This window comes from Lactuca saligna, chromosome 6, assembly GCF_052625555.1.
Source record: "Lactuca saligna cultivar CGN05327 chromosome 6, ASM5262555v1, whole genome shotgun sequence".
Lineage (NCBI taxonomy): Eukaryota > Viridiplantae > Streptophyta > Magnoliopsida > Asterales > Asteraceae > Lactuca > Lactuca saligna.
Window position 1 is genome coordinate 120,410,093 of NC_136422.1, and position 5,648 is coordinate 120,415,740.

A 5,648-nucleotide genomic window follows, 5' to 3' on the forward strand; every position below is an offset into this window, starting at 1 on the left:
AGTTTATCTTTTTAGGACTAGAATTGAAAAAGGGTTGCAAGCAAAAGGGTTGTCAAAAAGGAATATACCTGAGGCAACTGTGGGATCAGCGGCTGTCTCCCCTTGTCCTATAGCTAGGACTCTTCCAGTGTTGCCAGTTGTTGCTGCATTGGGGCAGTTCCTCTTATAATGCCCGAATTTACCGAAACTATAACAGGCCTGATTGATGCCCGCTTCGAGAGCTTGATTTGTTGGTGTTCTGCAACTCCGCGCAAGGTGATCCTCTTGGCCACAATTTTTGCAAAATTTTACATGACAGGTACCGGGGATGTAATGGTGGTAACTGCACTGGTTACACCACGGAAGAACACCGACATATCCGGTGATAGGTGCTCGGGCAGGGAAACCTACGACAGAAACAGTAGCAGGGGTAGTGGTAGTGTGGGCCGCCACCATCTGTTGTTTCTTCGAGAACTCCTGTGAAGGCTGACATTTCTCCCCCGCCTCTCAGTACTTTCTTTTCTCACCACTTCTTTCTGTCGGCTCAAGAGTGGTAGCTGCTTCCTCTACGTCCTCACTATGGTCGATCAAGATTTGCGCTAGGCATTTGGCGCTGTCGTATGTATCCAGCTTCGCAGCTAAGACGTTCCCTTTGGTTGGCTGGGTTAATCCCTAGATAAACCTTTCTATCTTCTTACTTTCCGGGGTAACCATCCCTGGACAAAGAAGCGCTAAGTCATCAAATCTGGATGTCTAGGCAGCGATATCGGAACCTTTCATCTTCAGGTTCCAGAGTTCATGTTCCAGCTTCTGAATTTCACCCCGAGGGCAATACTCAGCATGCAGAAGTTCCTTCATAACTTCCCAACCCATAGCATTGGCTATAGATAGAGTTAGAGATTTGACTCGGCCATTCCACCAAGTCAAAGCTTTATTGGTAAGAGTGCAGGTGGCAAACTTCACCTTTGTCGGATTCTGAACAAGCACAGATCTCGAAGATAGATTCGATCTTCTCTAACCACCGTGTTAGAGCAATGACACCTCCAGTGCCATCGAAGAATGTGGGTTTCGCATTAATAAAGTCTTTATATGAACACTCCTTTTGGTGTCACTGGCTACCTCCCTAGTTTTGAGGCTGGGGTCCATCTCCTAAACTACCGAGGTTTGTTTGCGACATGGCTGCTGAAAATGCTGCAGTTAAAACTGACTGAAGGGTTGCCAGGTCGATTTGAAGAGAAAGTGGAGGATTGTTGTTGGTTTTTGAGCTGGGTCTCTTTCTTGGAGGCATCTTGATCTAATAAGGTCAGGAAAGAGAGGATGGTAAGTCCTCCGAATCGAATCAAGAGATATGATACAAAGGATATCTCTTTATGACATACATAGAATTCTATTAAGCGATAAAGCAGGAAGGAGTTATCAGAACAGATAAATTATCGCTTAAAAGGATGATTGAGGAGCAACGCTGGGATGAGGAATTCTATAACGGATTTGGCTCGAGCAATACTCCCATAGTATTTCATGATTCGCTGCAGCAACGACTCATTGTTTGAGTATTGGGTAAGTTTTAGGCATGCCGTACATCACAGTCACTCCCAAGCACATGCTGGCCGTGTCTCGAATGAATATAGTTGGCCAGGCTATATTGATCCTAGACACGACTACATAACTGCCCAGGTTTAACCGCAACGTACAACACCCATTTAATTATGTTTTATTCTACTTGTAGTTACGGATTTCGACGGTCGGGTATACTTGTATACTATTGAAAATACTTATATTTGAGGTATACTTTTAGTTCAGAGCACTTAGGCCCTTTAGTTTTTATTGTTTTATACCATGTAAGGTTTGGCATACTCCATTCACTATAAACAAAAGCTCTGATACCAATCTGTCACACCCTGAAAACCAAAGGCGGAAACATTTCCGGGGTTGACTCCAAGTTGAGTATCAAATCCAATGCACATAGTAAGTAAAGTAAACAACCATTACATTACATATCAAAGTTTACATTTGTTCAAAAGTAAAGTTGTACATTCGTAATACATAGTATATATGAACAAAAGTAGAGACGAGTCTTCTGTATGCTCCGTCTTCTCCAAAAGGATCGCCAGGTACCTATCTAATGTTGACCTGAGAATACAAGCAGTTTGAAAATCAGCATAAGCTGGTGAGTTCATAAGATGTTTGTTTCATGAAAATGTACGAGTTTCCTTTGACTTATCGAAAAGTTTGATATCCAAGAAAATCCCATATTTTCTTAAAAGAAAAGGTTGGTTGATTGTTAGGTTACACGGTTCTGGTTATGTTTAACTATGATCCCAGGAAAGTCCCATACTTTCCTGATTGTATATAACTAAGTGGAAAAGATATATAGTTATCTAGTTTATTACTCCTTTCTAGTTATGTAACGTTTTCCCCAGGAAAGTCCCATACTTTCCTAAAAGTAATTTTAGTTATTGAAATTCGATATACTGATTGATTTCCATTCGTACCTATTGTATTTGTATTAACTAGGTATTCTGATATCCTAATGGTGTTATCTTGAAGTATACTTAGATACATATCTTCGTATTCGTGTTCTTATTCTTAACATATTCTTATACTTATTCGTGTTCTTATTCTTAACATATTCTTATACTTATTCGTGTTCGTATTCATATTCGTAGTCGTATTCGTTTCCCTAATCCTACTCCTATTACTATTTGTATTCGTATTCGTATTCGTATTCGTATTCGTTTCCTTAATCCTACTCCTATTACTATTCGTATTCGTATTCGTATTCATATTCGTATTCGTAGTCGTATTCGTATTCGTTTTGTTCCTAGTTATAGTTTCGTTATTCGTTCTGCTCCTAGTTATAGTTTCGTTATTCGTTCTGTTTGATGATTTGTATGAATTATTCGTAGATTATGAAACATAGTTTAGATGGTAACATTTTATCAAGAAATCTATGATTAGTTTGAAAGCTAACTTCATAATTCGAACTATTTAATAAACACAGTTATTGATATTAGAACATACAGAATGAAATCAATTGAACAGAAAATGATAAGTTGGAGTACAAGATTTGCTTGTACTTTTGCTTGTATTCCCCCCGTAAAAACAGTGAAAACAGTTGAAAAAGGGTAGGGGTATGAACTCCCCGGACAAGAAACGTTACGATTTCGGATGCTAAACGTTGGTCCGGGGCTTGCAAATGCACGAGGTTCCTAAGTATAATGTAAAGATACACATTTTTATCTAATTAGGACTTAGATTAACTATTTGTTAGGGACAAATACTTGTAGTCGCGGAAACACCCCATTACGAGTGTTTGGAGGGACCCGGGTGGCGTTTAAGGACGTGTAATGGTACTAGGGACTTGGAACTTGAATTTACTCTCCATGAGTAAACTCATACAAGAGTTTTTGGTCTAAAACACCCATTCCCCATGAGTTTACGGCCGTAAACTCATGGTGGGGTGGTTTATGGTGCAAATTGGCTTGAAACACTTAGGGGATAATTTCTAGGTTTAGATTTTGATATTGGAATGGATTATAACACACATAGGGACCATTTATTGGAGTTTACGGTTGTAAACATGGAGTTTACGGCCGTAAACTCCCCCATACATAGAATCCTTAATGTTTTGGTCCTTTAATCAATCACATGTGATTCTAATGATTTTTCCTAGCCTTGTATGGATTTTTGAGGGACTTTGGACATGCTTTTAGGAGTTTACGGCCATGGAACACATGCTATGGCTGTAAAGTCTCAAATGATGAGTTTTGATGTGTTTAAAGTCCTTAAACTATTTTTGGTTGATCCTATGATTTATTCCAAGGCTTTTGGTGGTGTTGAATGGCTTTCTAACACCTTGAAATTGAATTTACACCCATTTTTAAGGAGTTTACGGCTCAAGAACATGCCTTGGCCGTAAACTCACACAAACCCTTCAAAAATCATGTCTAAGGTGTTCTAGGTCCATTTCCAATATTCTAATTGTCATGTCTAAGCCTTGATTGAGTCATGGAAGGGTTTAAGGGCTTAAAACCCCCTTAAATATGGGTTTACGGCCTAAGCACTATTCTGGGCCGTAAACTCATATATAAACCTCTAAATCATTAAATAATCTCGAATTTGAAGGTCCGATATGATACAAAAGGAGTATAGGAAGGTACCTTGAAGATTAGAGACCTTAAACTCTAGATTTGGACCTTTAAACTTGGATTTAGGAGAGAGGTTAGAGAGAGAGTAATGAGAGAAAGAAAAAGCTTCAAATGATAGCTTGAACATGTTTAAGTAGGTCCTAAGTTTGGGACACGGTGGAATTCTACCCGATACCGACGTTAAACGGGGCTTTTGGTCGCACCCGATTAAGTTGCTGTTACCCGATATGGTTGCTTCTAGAAATATTCCGTTCACTAATACGAGGTGTTAGAATGAGTTCTAAGGGTATTAGGACACTCATTAAGTCAAAAAATAAGATCCACATTAATGACTTAATTAATTGACGGAAATCAGAAACGAAATCGGAAACGGCGAGTGGACGATCGAAACAAGTCGCGAAAAGGGGTACAAGCAATGAAACGAAATTTCGGGTTGTTACACACTGTTCTAGATGCGTATTAATTTAGTGTATCCTGTGGGTTCCCGTGTTTATCTCAGTGCTTAATCTAACCGAGCATCGTATGGTCAGTCCATACAATCCTATCTAAATCCACACTGTCAAATCCTTCGTTCCTACCAGCACATTGATCACAAAGTCTAGACAATTCAGATTCAGTCATTTACACATGTTTTAGACTGCCCGTCAATTTCCAAACAATACTTACAAACAAAAAAACTATAAAAGATTGTCTTTGAAATGAATCAGATTAAGATAAACTCAGGAGTATAGAGAAGAACACTCAAACTGTAATTCACCGATTCAATTCGCATCCAGAAGGTCTGAGAATAGCACGCCTAATCTCAGAACAGATCTGAAAATTCTTCATGTCATTAAGCACTAACCCCATGAGTGATCCCTTCCTTTATTCCTTTCCTGCAAAGGACACATACTCACTTAAAGTTCCGAGTGTTGTACAGTTGAGAGATGTCCCTTATCATGTGCCTGGAATAGCCACTACTAACAAACCGAAGTCTGATGATATGCCTCCATAGTTGCTCCAGCACAGAGCGAGATTAGTTGGTCTTTGGAAACCAGTCCATTTTGAAATTGATTCGACCTTTGTCATCATTGAATGGTACTCTCTCCCATGACATATCTTGTTTCTCACAAACACAAGATGAAGAAATATTAGAATCGTTAGAAGATTTGGGAGAGTGAGCCTTTGGAACCCGTTTGTAGTTGGGTTTAACCCATTTCTTTTTCGATCTGATGGGTGGCTCAACTTGATGCTGGCCGTTGAGATGACTTTGACCTAACTGGTCTTTGTTTCACTGGAGCATCTCTTGGATTGGGCTTATTGGCCAACATTCCCTTCTTGCCCTTGGGATTTGGATTCTTGGCCTTGTAGGTTTGATTCTTGGCCTTCTGCGCGTTCCAGTCAACATTGTCTGAACGTGACTTTGAGGGGTTTCTTTTGGAGTATCTCCCTCATGGCGTGTTCTGCCACCCTTGTGCATAGTAGGGAGCATATGCGTGATTAGGACAATTTCTGGCAATGTGTCCAGGTGTTCCACAGTGA